This window comes from Panulirus ornatus, chromosome 34, assembly GCF_036320965.1.
Source record: "Panulirus ornatus isolate Po-2019 chromosome 34, ASM3632096v1, whole genome shotgun sequence".
Taxonomy (NCBI): domain Eukaryota; kingdom Metazoa; phylum Arthropoda; class Malacostraca; order Decapoda; family Palinuridae; genus Panulirus; species Panulirus ornatus.
In genome coordinates this window covers 21071838-21085227 of record NC_092257.1, presented here as the reverse complement: position 1 = coordinate 21085227, position 13390 = coordinate 21071838, and the positions used below count along the sequence as shown (strand labels likewise).

Here is a 13390-nt window from a genome sequence, read left to right as displayed (position 1 = left end):
AGAATGTGAGGGTTGTAGCCTAGAAGGGGGAGGAGGGGATGAGTAGTGCTCCAGCAGCTGGTGCAGGGAAGTGGTGGCATAGTGCTGCAGCAACAACTGGTGCAGGGTAGGTAGTGACATTATCCTGCAGCTACAACTGGTGTAGGGTAGCTAGTGACATTATCCTGCAGCTACAACTGTTGCAGGGTAGATAGTGACATTATCCTGCAGCTACAACTGGTGCAGGGTAGGTAGTGACATTATCCTGCAGCAACAACTGGTGCAGGGTAGATAGTGACATTATCCTGCAGCTACAACTGGTGTAGGGTAGTCAGTGTAAACATCCGAGGGATGTGGTCCATATGTCTGTCAAACCTTTGACTGACACAGACGACCGAGAGTTACCCTGACAACTTCCCATAAGAACCTCTGATATTAATCAGAACTCCAGGTCCTCTCTCCTTAAATCTGGCATGTCGAAAAAGCTGATTGATATGCAAATGTCTTCAGTGGAACACAAGTTTTGAATGAAAATGTTGTCAGAGTATAGAGACGTCAAGCTTCCTGCGAACAATATATTGCACAGAAAACGTCATTATAGAAGGCTGGGGGGAGGGAGAGGACCGAGTTAATATAGAAGGGTGGGAGGAGGGAGAGGACGGCGGTGATATAGAAGGGTGGGAGGAGGGAGAGGACGGAGGTAATATAGAAGGGTGGGAGGAGGGAGAGGACGGAGGTAATATAGAAGGCTTGGAGGAGGGAGAGGACCGAGGTAATGTGAACACTTTTTTTTTCCCCCACTGCTTTCTCTTCTTAATGACCCATCTTAGAGTAATACTATCAAGGAAGACAGGTTTGGGTGAGGGAGGGGAATCAGATCCTGTCATGTTTCAATTTCAGTTATGCGTACGTCTCCTGCAGTGTCTTGTGTTCGTCTTGAGACAGTGTGGCTCTTAAGTTTCCCAAGCCTTATTTTGCAAGTTTTTCTGTGCGGTAATTACAAGGGAGCCTCTTGCAAGTCTAGAAATGTTGGAATATCTCATTGATTCCCTCGCTCGCTCGCTAGTTCGCTCGCTGGCTTGCTTCTTCGCTCGCTCGCTTCCACTCGTCTAGAGAAAACATCCCGGTCATATGGCCTGCCGGAGTCCTTCTGCCCTTCCAGTTCATTAAGACTCGCGTCTGTTATTGGTTCGTGAGGAGTGAGGAGCGCAATTGACGTACTCGGCCCACGGAATAGATCGCGGGAGGGAGAGAGGGAGGGGATATCCCTCCTCGTCGTCCCCCCCAACTCCACTCCTCCAACCTGCTCGAGATGGGAAGACTTGAGATAGAAAAAAAAATACCTTGTGGGGGAGTGGATGGTGGAGTGTGTGGTGGTGGGGGATTGGAGTTGTTGGCGACTGGTGCAGCGGAGGTTTTACTGCTGGTAGTGCAAGTATGCGAGCAGCAGTGTTGGTGAGGCCGGAGCATAAGCATGAGGTATGCAGTCAGACACCTGGGCTATGCCGGTTGGTGCGCCGCGCGACGGTACACGCTCGCTCCCTCCCTGCGAGAGAGAGAGAGAGAGAGAGAGAGAGAGAGAGAGAGAGAGAGAGAGAGAGAGAGAGAGAGAGAGGTACACGTGCCGTGACGGGCGTCCCGTCTCCAAAGAGCATTGGAGCGATGGTGCGAGTCCGTCAGATGCAGATGGTACAACCCCTCGGGGCACGATGGGACGACGCTCGAGTTCGATAGCTCGACCCCTTGACGGTGATGACGTACGTAGCCTTTGACCCCGATCGGTAAGGGTCAGGCCAAAAGCCAAGCTGTTATACCTATAGTCGTGCTCAAGGCGGGGTACCGTCGTGCTCAAGGGCTGCTATGGTCGTGCTCAAGGGGCCGGCTGTATGGTCGTGCTCAAGGGCTGCTATGGTCGTGCTCAAGGGGCCGGCTGTATGGTCGTGCTCAAGGGGCTGGCTGTATGGTCGTGCTCAAGGGCTGGTATGGTCGTGCTCAAGGGGCCGGCTGTATGGTCGTGCTCAAGGGCTGATATGGTCGTGCTCAAGGGGCCGGCTGTATGGTCGTGCTCAAGGGGCCGGCTGTATGGTCGTGCTCAAGGTCTGGTATGGTCGTGCTCAAGGGGCCGTTTATAGGTCGTGCTCAAGGGCCGGCTGTATGGTCGTGCTCAAGGGGCCGTATATAGGTCGTGCTCAAGGGGCCGTATATAGGTCGTGCTCAAGGGGCCGTTTATAGGTCGTGCTCAAGGGCCGGCTGTATGTCGTGCTCAAGGGGCCGTATATAGGTCGTGCTCAACGGGCCGTATATAGGTCGTGCTCAAGGGGCCGTTTATAGGTCGTGCTCAAGGGCCGGCTGTATGGTCGTGCTCAAGGTCTGGTATGGTCGTGCTCAAGGGGCCGTATATAGGTCGTGCTCAAGGTCTGGTATGGTCGTGCTCAAGGGGCCGTATATAGGTCGCGCTCAAGGGCCCTATGGCAGCTCCCAAGTATAAGCTTAGAAAACAGCGTGTGGTTGCACTACATGCACCGTGCTTGTCCTACCAATTTGTCAGCAGGTTGGCGCAGAGTGTGGCATGTGTGTGTGTGATCTGGAGATGACCGGATAGAAGGAATTAAATTCAAATGGCTGGCAATATTGACAGATCTCTGCTGGCATCTGGTGAGTAATGAGAAAACCTCTGAGAAGAAACTTGGCATCTGATTGTTTATATTCGTGCGAGAATCAGTCGTGTGGGTAGCATTCAATCAATACTGATTATGTATATATGTATGTATTTATTTTTTTTTATTTTACTTTCTCGCTGTCTCCCGCGTTAGCGAGGTAGCGCAAGGAAACAGACGAAAGAATGGCCCAACCCACCCACACACACATGTATATACATAAACGCCCACACACGCACATATACATACATATACATTTCAACGTATATATATATATATATATATATATATATATATATATATATATAGGGAGCGGGGGGCTGGAAATCCTCCCCTCTTGTTTTTTTTTTAATTTTCCAAAAGAAGGAACAGAGAAGGGGGCCAGGTGAGGATATTCCCTCAGAGGCCCAGTCCTCTGTTCTTAACGCTACCTAGCTAACGCGGGAAATGGCAAATAGTTTGAAAGAAAAAAAGATATATATATGTATATATATATATATATATATATATATATATATATATATATATATATATATATATATATATATATATATATATTGCATAAAATCACAACAGACTCATAGATCTATAAATACTGAGAAAACCACATGGAAAAAGAAACAAATAGATCCAGAGCGCTTTCGTGTATTTAACATACCTTCAGAGGACAGTTACAGAATGAGAGGACCAAAGATAAATCAAGCTAGGCATATACATAGAGAAGACTGTGTATATGATCGGAAGCTAGGCTTGTGAACTCCACACGTTCCCATAGATTTTGCCTGGTCAAACTCCACGGGATGTGCATATGCGAGCCTGCGCGAGCCTTGAACTGGACCCTCTGGGGCCAGGTTTGTATATAAAGGCCAGACCATCACACCGAAGGGCGTGTTCAAGGGTTGTACAGTACGGTATCTCCAATCCGGATGATCAGATATCCGGAAACCTCAAGAATTCGTAGAAAAAGAAAATAATCAAGATAATTTTGTTCTACTCTGGTATCATTTATGTTATTATTCTTGATTTTACATGGGCTGTGACAGTGTTCATTTATAACTTACACGAGAAATGATAACCCAAGAGAAATATAATATATATATATATATATATATATATATATATATATATATATATATATATATATATATATATATATATATATATATATATAATGTGTTTCCTTACATATTCTCAGAAATCAGAGATGGAAAAATATATATATATATACATATATCTGTTAATAATCTGGCAATGTGTCTAGGTCCGACTTACGGAGAGTGTGGCTGGAGGCCGGGCTGCTGGGATAGAGAAAGGCCCCTACACCACAGTCCAGTCATCGTATAGGTGTTAAGTTCATACATTAAGCAGGATGGGTCCTTTCATCATGGCATCTTCTTACGAGATGAAAGAACAAGGGGAAATGTTTGGTCCTCTTCTGTTCATTAGATTTTAGTGGAAAGTCTTCATCATTTCTTTGCGTACAATGTCTATAAGGTGGTTATATATATATATATATATATATATATATATATATATATATATATATATATATATATATATATATATATATATATATATATATATATTCGCTCTTCAAACTGTGGAGGATGATACGGTCGCACCCAAAGATCAGCGTCCGGTCGCCTTTGATATCGTGTGGTGAAAGACTTCTCACTGTAATTCATCATTTCTTCCTCTTCTTCCTCCTCTTCTTCCTTCCTCCTCCCTTCCATTTTCTTCCTCGTCCTCCCTCGTGCCACATACATCGTCAGTCCACCGTTCCTCCTCCACCTCCACCGTTTCCACCACTTCCACACGTGGATAGAGTCATCCTACATCGTGAAATGTCATTTTTAAGGTTTGGTTTTGCGTCCAGGGTAACCAGGCGCGTACCCAGCATTTTAGTATTCATATTTTATTATACTTTGTCGCTGTCTCCCGCGTCAGCGAGGTAGCGTTGAGAAAAGAGGACTGGGCCTTTGAGGGAATATCCTCAGCTGGCCCCCTTCTCTGTTCCTTCTTTTAGAAAATTAAAAAAAAAAAAAAACGAGAGGGGAGGATTTCCAGCCACCCGCTCCCTCCCCTTTTAGTCGCCTTCTACGACACGCAGGGAATACGTGGGAAGTATTCTTAATCCCCTATCCCCAGGGATATATATATATATATATATATATATATATATATATATATATATATATATATATATATATATATATATGTGTGTGTGTGTGTGTGTGTGTGTGTATAGTATATATATATATATATATATATATATATATATATATATATATATATATATATATATATATATATATATATATGTATATATATATATATATACGTACCAGTGGTGTGGGTTCCTAGTGTGGGCTGTACGGCGCCCTGTTTACCGAGGGGCCAAACGTGTTTTTGTTCCTGGGCACCAGAGTCGCTAATGCTATACGACGTGACTTAAATCCACACCCTCGCGGTTTTTGTCCCCTTGTCCTCATGTATCACAATCCTGTCTTCCCACACTGCACCTTGCTACCCTCCTGGTTTACATTTATTCTTCAAAGGGACGATCAGTCAGTCAATCAATCAATCAATCATTCAGTATATATATATATATATATATATATATATATATATATATATATATATATATATATATATATATATATATATATATATATATATAATATGTGAATGTGTGTGTGTGTGTGTGTGTGTAGATAGATATAGATATATGCTTTTTTCATGTTCGCTGATTCCTACACAGCGACAGGAGCAGACGAAGAACGGCTTCATTTGGCCACATCCACTCTCGAGCTGTCATGAATAATGCACAAAGACCAGAGCGCTTCGTCCCCAGCCAAGCCCCGCAGACCTCTCAGTGTTTTCCTCTAACACCGCCTCATGTGCCCGCTGAAAGCACGTCGCCCACTGCATACATCATCGTTCCAGTTCGCTCTATCCCGCGCACGCGTCGCACCCTCTTGCATGTTCAGGCCCAGGTGACGGAACACATCAAACAAATATTGATGTCTTGGGTGATATTCATTAACCTGTTTCAAAGTCTGTTTTCATTGAACTGATAAAATTTTGTTTAAAAGACTGTGTATTTCAATTCAATGGAGATTATTATGCTCAATAATTTGGTTAGGCAATGGATAACCCTCCTTCATCTGTACTAAGTAATCTTTATATGAAATTTCTAAAGGATATCTTACCTTTTAATGCAATTTGGTTTTGGTATGTAGATGATGTTCTTTGTGTTTGGCCAACAAATGAAAATTTACAGATATTTCTCCCTTTACTTAAAAATTTAGTACTCTCCATCAAATTTACTGTAGAAAATGAAAATAATCGTATGTTTTACCATTTCTAGATTGCGTGATCCATAGGCAAGGAAACAAGTTTAAGTTTAGCATATACAGAAAACCTACCAATGTATGCTCATATATCCATTATTACTCATCTCAACATGACAGAGTTGAATTATCATCTTTTCAATCTATGTTCCTTAGGACATTACGTATTTGCAGTCCAGAGTTTATTGATGATGAGCTTGAGAAGATATATTCTATTGGATCTAAGTTAAAGTACCCTAGATCTTTCACAGAGATCATTTTATAGAGTTGAGCCCAAACCTCCCATTGACACCAAGAATCTTTTAGTTCTCCCTTTTAATGATAATTTTACTTTACTTCCCATGTTGCTTAAATACTTTAATGTAAATGTTGCCTTCAGCAACAATAATACTATAAAGAATATCTTAATCAGGTATTCACCAGGAAGTTCTCCTGGGTGCATCTTTAAAGTGCCATGTAAAGATTGTGATAAGTTTTATGTTGGGCAGACTGGTAAGGATCTTTCTGTTAGACTTAAGCAACATAGATATAGTATAAGAACGGGACAAGAATCAAATGCCTTGTTTAATCACGTAAAAAACTATGATCATTGTATCGACTGGAGTAATGCCATCTCAGTTATTAACTCTAACTCTATTACCACGAGAAATATCACTGAATCTTCTATTAACAAATGCACAAAGAATTATAATCTTAATATTAGTGATGGTCTATACAAATTAGATAACTTTATTGTTGGTAAAATTTGTAAAATAATAAGTTTATGATACGTTCGTTGTCTGTCTTGGACAATCGCATGTTTATCATATGGCGTCCCTAGCTACGTCTCTTCGTTGTATATCAACTGACTATTACATTTCTGCCTTGTGTCTCCCCTGATGATGTGATTATTAATCGAAAGTGCACTTGGGAACTTATCGTGTTTCATTTTCTCCGTGGACTCATAGGAATATCTTGATCACACGCAATATTGTGATCCTTTCCAATATTTCTTTCTTTCTTTCAAACTATTCGCCATTTCCCGCATTAGCAAGGTAGCGTTAAGAACAGAGGACTGGGCCTCTGAGGGAATATCCTCACCTGGCCCCCTTCTCTGTTCTTTCTTTTGGAAAATTAAAAAGAAAAAAAAAACAAGAGGGGAGGATTTCCAGAACCCCCGCTCCCTTCCCTTTTAGTCGCCTTCTACGACACGCAGGGAATACGTGGGAAGTATTCTTTCTCCCCTCTCCCTTATCTGCTACTGAGTGTAGCGCAGCCATGAAGCTGCAAAAGCCCTAGGAAAATTGGTCTTAGGGCTGAATGACAATAATTAATGATGATAAAAATAATATCAATAATAATGATAATAATAATAATGATAATAATAATAATAATAATAATAATAATAATAATGATAATAATAATAATGATAATAATAATAATAATAATAATAATAATAATAATGATAATAATAATAATAATAATAATAATAATAATGATAATAATAATAATGATAATAATAATAATGATAATAATAATAATAATAATAATAATAATAATAATAATAATGATAATAATAATGATAATAATAATGATGATAATAATAATAATAATAATAATGATAATAATAATAATGATAATAATAATAATGATAATAATAATAATAATAATAATAATAATAATAATAATAATAATGATAATAATAATAATGATAATAATAATAATAATAATAATGATAATAATAATAATAATAATAATAATAATAATAATAATAATAATAATGATAATAATAATAATGATAATAATAATAATGATAATAATAATAATAATAATAATAATAATAATAATAATAATAATGATAATAATAATAATAATAATAATAATAATAATGATAATGATGATGATAATGAATGATCATAATGATTATACATTATGTTATCCATGGTCTGTCGTTTTCTTTATCTTTCTGCTCTTTTCAACCTTCTTTTTTCCTTTGTGGTGGTGGTCGTGGTGGTGGTGGCCGTCGTGGTAGCGAGCGCCAGTTGAGATCGTCTTGCCTCACTTCCCGGGGTCATCTTCCTCACTTGTCAAGATACATTTACGAATAACTTCCTCCACCAGCCTGGCCCGACGGCGGAGGAGCTCCCCGCCCGCCGCCCCCCCTCCTTCATGGTACCCACCGCTCCTGCTGGGGTTCTAGTGCAGCTGTGGTGATGGTGGTGGTGGTGGTGGTTTGTGGTTATGGTCTTCTTCCTACTGCCCTCTGGTACTGCACCAAGACCCGGATGTGACCTAAGGTCATCAGTATTAGGATACAGAGACGGACTTTAACCCACGTCAGCCAATAATTGCATCCATCCCTCATCTTCCCCCCGAATATGGTGATCGTGGGATAGGTGTAAAGCCAGTGGGATGGTCGTGGGAAGGGAGAAGAAGCCGCCGGGATGGACGCAGGAAGAGGTGGGGTGGGAGGTAGAGGAGGCATCTGGATGGAGCTGTGTACGAGGTAAAGCCAGGTAGATAATTATTGGGTGGGGAGTAAAGTCATTTCGAGGGCTGTAGGGCTCGGGCAGGAGGATGAGCCGTTGAATGGACCCCGGAGTGAGGGTTAAGATGACTAGATAGACGTCGGATGGCGATGAGGCCAACTGGACGGCCCGTGGCGGGGAGTTGTGTCCATCAGAGTGGGCAGGCGAGGTGGAGAAAGCCATGTGGGTAGGGGGTGTGGGAAGAGTGGAAAGCCATTTTGGATGGGGGTCGACTCAAGCCACCGTGAAAACCCTGAGATTAAGAATATGTATAGACAGAAGGGGACCTAACGTACCTCCTTGTGGGAGATAAATCTGGATTGATGTACCACCTTTGAACCTCAACGCGAAGACGCTTCGACTTCAGTAACTTCTCCTCGTCGGGTCTGAAGCCATTGGCGCCCGTTGCTGGTAACCCAATTCATCTCGTTGATGACAGTTCGTGTGACGTTACTAGCGGCGCGTCATCACACCACCACGACACCTTCGTTATTAGTGACCCAATCCTCGCCCACCACGGGAGGGATTTACGGCAGTTCCTTCCCTTAACGAATTGATCTTCCGTGTAACCTCGAACCATCTCCCGCCTCGCCTTAACCCGGTTATGACCGGGTCTTAACCTCTTGAGCCATGGTAACCTGAGCTTGAATTTATCTTCCTTATTCTATTCTTTTTTGTGTATGTCTGTGTGTGTGTGTGTGTGTGTGTCGTGCATGTGACCTTTGGTGACCTGAGGTAGTACGTGTGTGGAGGTGTGGACGGTGCACTAGTGTGGCCGTTATCTGTCGTTGGGGTGGTATCAGGAGGCGTGACCCGGGGTTGTCCGATAAAAATCGGACGAGGAAAAGGTTGCGTGATCCAAGGCTGTATAGGTACAGACAAGAAGCTTCCCCCACACCACCACCAACCACCAACCCAAGTGCACCCCCTCTCTCCCTCTCCTCCACTCTCGTACCCCAGCCTCCCACACCCGCTCCCTTCTCTCTCTCCTCCTCCTCCTCCTCTCCCCCAACTCCTTCCTCCCTGTTTCTCCTGCAGACTCCTCCTTCTCCTCCTCCTTCTATCCCCCCTGTGCCTCCAACACTCCCTCCTTCCCCCACTCTCCCTGCGCCGCCGCCACCCTCACCCTCCTCCCTCCAACCCACCAGCTCCTCGTCTCAGACACCGGTATTATTGAAATGTCTGACCTAATGCTCTGCAATTATGCAAGGCTCTTGAAGCGCTGGGACTGTACAGAGATCATCATCATCCTTCCCGACACACAGACTTGTGGGTCCACAGGGCAGGCAACAGCCGGGCGCTGATGTGGGGCCTCACAGCGACGTGCGTACTGGATGATGGATGCCGCTGATGCAACCCAAGGAGAGCGGAGAGGAGGAGGAGGAGGAGGTCGAAGATAATGGCAGCTCCTGCTGGAGACAAGCTCGCTAAGACGCCTCAGCAGTGGCGGGCCTTGGTTGGTTGTGCGTTGTCCTCCGCACTTGTCCTCACCACGGGGTGAGGACAAGTGCGGAGGTTCCTCACCACGAGCGGGAGGCTGGCTACCTCTCACCGACAGAGGGTGTGGTGGCAGGGGGAAGAGTTCTCGCCCCAGCCGGGGGTGTCCCGTGTTCCTCGTCAGAACGTCCAAGGGGCCTTACATGACCAAATGTGGGGTCGGGTCCTCCTGTGTACTTACTGCTGGGGGCCCCATCAGACTTCTCGGCGCCCCCCCTTCCCTTTTACACCACTAATTTGGCCTCCTGGTTCTAGTGGAAAGGGCCCAGCATAATACCACGAGGCTCCCGGGAGCTTGAACACAGTCAGTGTCGGTTCCTCATATACGAGTATCAAACGCCCATCGTTCCTTGGACTCGTCGAGGCCTTGGAGTCTTTTTGAAGGCCACCGGGTTCTTGGAGGCGGACGATGATAATTATCACGAGTGAAATTTGCTCTCCACAAACTCGTAAGGCTTCTTCTCTCCCCCTCCTCTCTCTCTCTCTCTCTCTCTCTCTCTCTCTCTCTCTCTCTCTCTCTCTCTCTCTCTCTCGAAGGTTGACCCTGATGCACGTGGTAGGATGTGTGTAGTGGTGGGCTGGTGGCGCCCCGACGTCCTCCACCTGCCCCCAAGCACCGCCCCGTAAACTAGTCGTGTGATTGCGATAGCCCAGGGAGTCCCTCATGAGCGAAGTAAACCAGTAAACCAAGATCGAGTAAACCACATGATTATTAGATGGGCTAATGTTAAGCGTGACTGTGAAGGACTTTGGGTGTAAAGGAGTGGTTCATTAATCTAGATTTAGCAGGGGCTAGTTTACTAGTGTACCTAGATCAGATAGGCCTGGTCGTGTGTAAGGCCGGCTTGGTTTACCCGGGGGATAGGCCATTACTACTGCATGGTGGGTTGACGCTGCCGTGGCTGACGTGCGTCGCATGGCCTCTCTCCCCCCGAACCCCTTCCCCCCTCCTCCTCACCCCCCACCCCATCCCCATCTACTTGTTTCAATCGTTTCTTGGAAGTCGCGTAGCCCAGCGAGAGGAGGAGGAGGAGGGACCCCCGGCTTGCGGAGGAGCGGCTAAAAAGAAGGGAAGGAAGGTGGGATGGTAGGTATGGGGGTTTGAGTAGTATAGTTTAAGGGGATGGAGGGAGGACTCGGGCCTCAGATGGTAGAGAACGATGGAGGAAAAGAAGGAGTGGGAAGAGGGAATGATAGAGGGTAAAAGACGGTGGAGAAATACTTCGATGATAAAGGCCAAGAAGAAGAAGAAGTTAAGGTTTGTGAGAGGAGCAGTTGAGTTATGGAAGCGGTGACGGAGCCTCGGGGGGAGGGAGGGGGCGTTGAGGAGGGTGGGGAAGCGGGAGGAGGTTGATGTGAGAGGGCTGGAGCGAGGGAGGGAGGGAGACACTCGAGGGGCTGGGACAGGGCGGAGGGAAGGAGGAGTTCGATTTGGGAGAAAAAGTACGAGATTGGAGAGTGGTTGAGGCGGGGCGGTCTGGCCGGACCCCGGTGGAGATGGGTGACCCCCGCTGGACACGGGGCAGATGGTGATGATGATGATGAGCCGCAGCTGGTCGCGTGAGTCTGAGGTAAAGGGGGGATGGGTGGTTGGAGGGGGCAGGTTTGGAAGGGCCGGGAAAGAATGAGGGGAAAAGGAAGGGAGGAAAGGAGGGAGAGGACGAGGAAGGATGGCGATGCCTGGGAGAACCCAAGGAAGAGCCGACGCTCCGGCAGAAGGATGAGGCCCCCACGCACCAGGGCAGGAGTAATGTGTCCTCTGTACACACACACCCAGCCTCCTCCTGGGCCTCCTTAAGATGGGCGGGTACTGTACCTTGTACCCAGACGTGTTCTGGGCACAGAACTGTACCCTGTACCCTAGCGTGTTCTGCTCACAGTACTGTACCTGTAACCTATGCCCAGGCTTGTACTGAACCCAGTGCTGTACCCTGTACCCTGGCGTGTTCTGCTCACAGTACTGTACCTGTAACCTATGCCCAGGCTTGTACTGAACCCAGTGCTGTACCCTGTACCCTGGCGTGTTCTGCTCACAGTACTGTACCTGTAACCTGTACCCTGGCGTGTTCTGCTCACAGTACTGTACCTGTAACCTGTACCCTGGCGTGTGAACACAGTACTGTACCTGTAACCTGTGCCCTGGCGTGTTCTGAATACAGTACTGTACCCAGTACCCTGGCGTGTTCTGCTCACAGTACTGTACCTGTAACCTGTGCCCTGGCGTGTTCTGAACACAGTACTGTACCCTGTACCCTGGCGTGTTCTGAACAAAGTACTGTACCCTGTACCCTGACGTGTTCTGCACACAGTACTATACCTGTAACCTGTGCCCAGGCTTGTACTGAACACAGTACTGTACCCTGTACCCTGGCGTGTTCTGCTGACAGTTCTGTACCCTGTACCCTGGCGTGTTCTGAACATAGTGGCCGGTACGGTACCAACACGCTGTACCTGGAGGTTGTCCGAGCACAATGACAGGTATACACATTCTCTCTCTCTCTCTCTCTCTCTCTCTCTCTCTCTCTCTCTCTCTCTCTCTCTCTCTCTCTTTCGTGTACACACAGGCACGTTCCGAGGTGAGAGGGTAAGAGAGAGCGTGTGCGTGTGTGTTTGTGCATGTGTTCAACGAGAGGGGGAGAGGGCTGTGTTCAACGAGGGAGAGGAGAGACAGGAAGGAGGAGGAGGAGGAGGAGGAGGGGAGAGCTTGGGTTACCACCTCGTTTGACACCTGTGCGCTCTCTCTCTCTCTCTCTCTCTCTCTCTCTCTCTCTCTCTCTCTCTCTCTCTCTCTCTCTCTCTCTCTCTCAGCCGTTCTCTTCAGGTTACGCGTGACTTCTGAGCTGCCCAAGAAAACGTGGCGAGGGTAGGTGAGAGGAGGAGGAGGAGGGGGCCGCCCGTCCGTGAGGCCGAGGGGCAAGAAGGAGGAGGGAGGAGGGTGAATGTTGAGGGTGGGAGAGAGGAAGGAGACAGGCCACCTGTCACAGCGGTAGTCCCCCTATAGCTCCTAATAGCCTCGCCCTCCCTTCCTCCCCTCCTCCTCCGTCATCAGCCTGCGCCACACATGCGTCATCCCGGGTCCAGATAAAGCGTCATCACCTCCCCCGACGCAGGAGGAGGAGCGGGGAGGGACGACAGAACCGCCGAGCGTCGCCGTAGCCAGGGCCCGGGTGTGCGTGAGAGAAGATGGCGGGCAGGCTCCCTCCCGCCACTTTTTACTGCCATACATTCGCTATTATTATCCTTCAATTGTAGCCTTGCAGCCGGAGGAATGTGGGAAGGGTGGTGGCTGCCAACCTGGTATGTTGCTCCTGGTGTTGTGGTGTGGCTCCTGGTGTTGTGGTGTGGCTCCCGGTGTTGTGGTGTGGCTCCCGGTGTTGTGGTGTGGCTCCTGGTGTTG

At 46.4% G+C, this 13390-nt stretch overlaps 1 protein-coding gene across 1 annotated transcript in view; it reads left to right on the top strand.

Moving 5' to 3' along the window:
• ds (dachsous cadherin-related 1) overlaps window positions 1–13390 on the top strand; it is a 594485-nt gene that overhangs the window by 193283 nt on the left and 387812 nt on the right.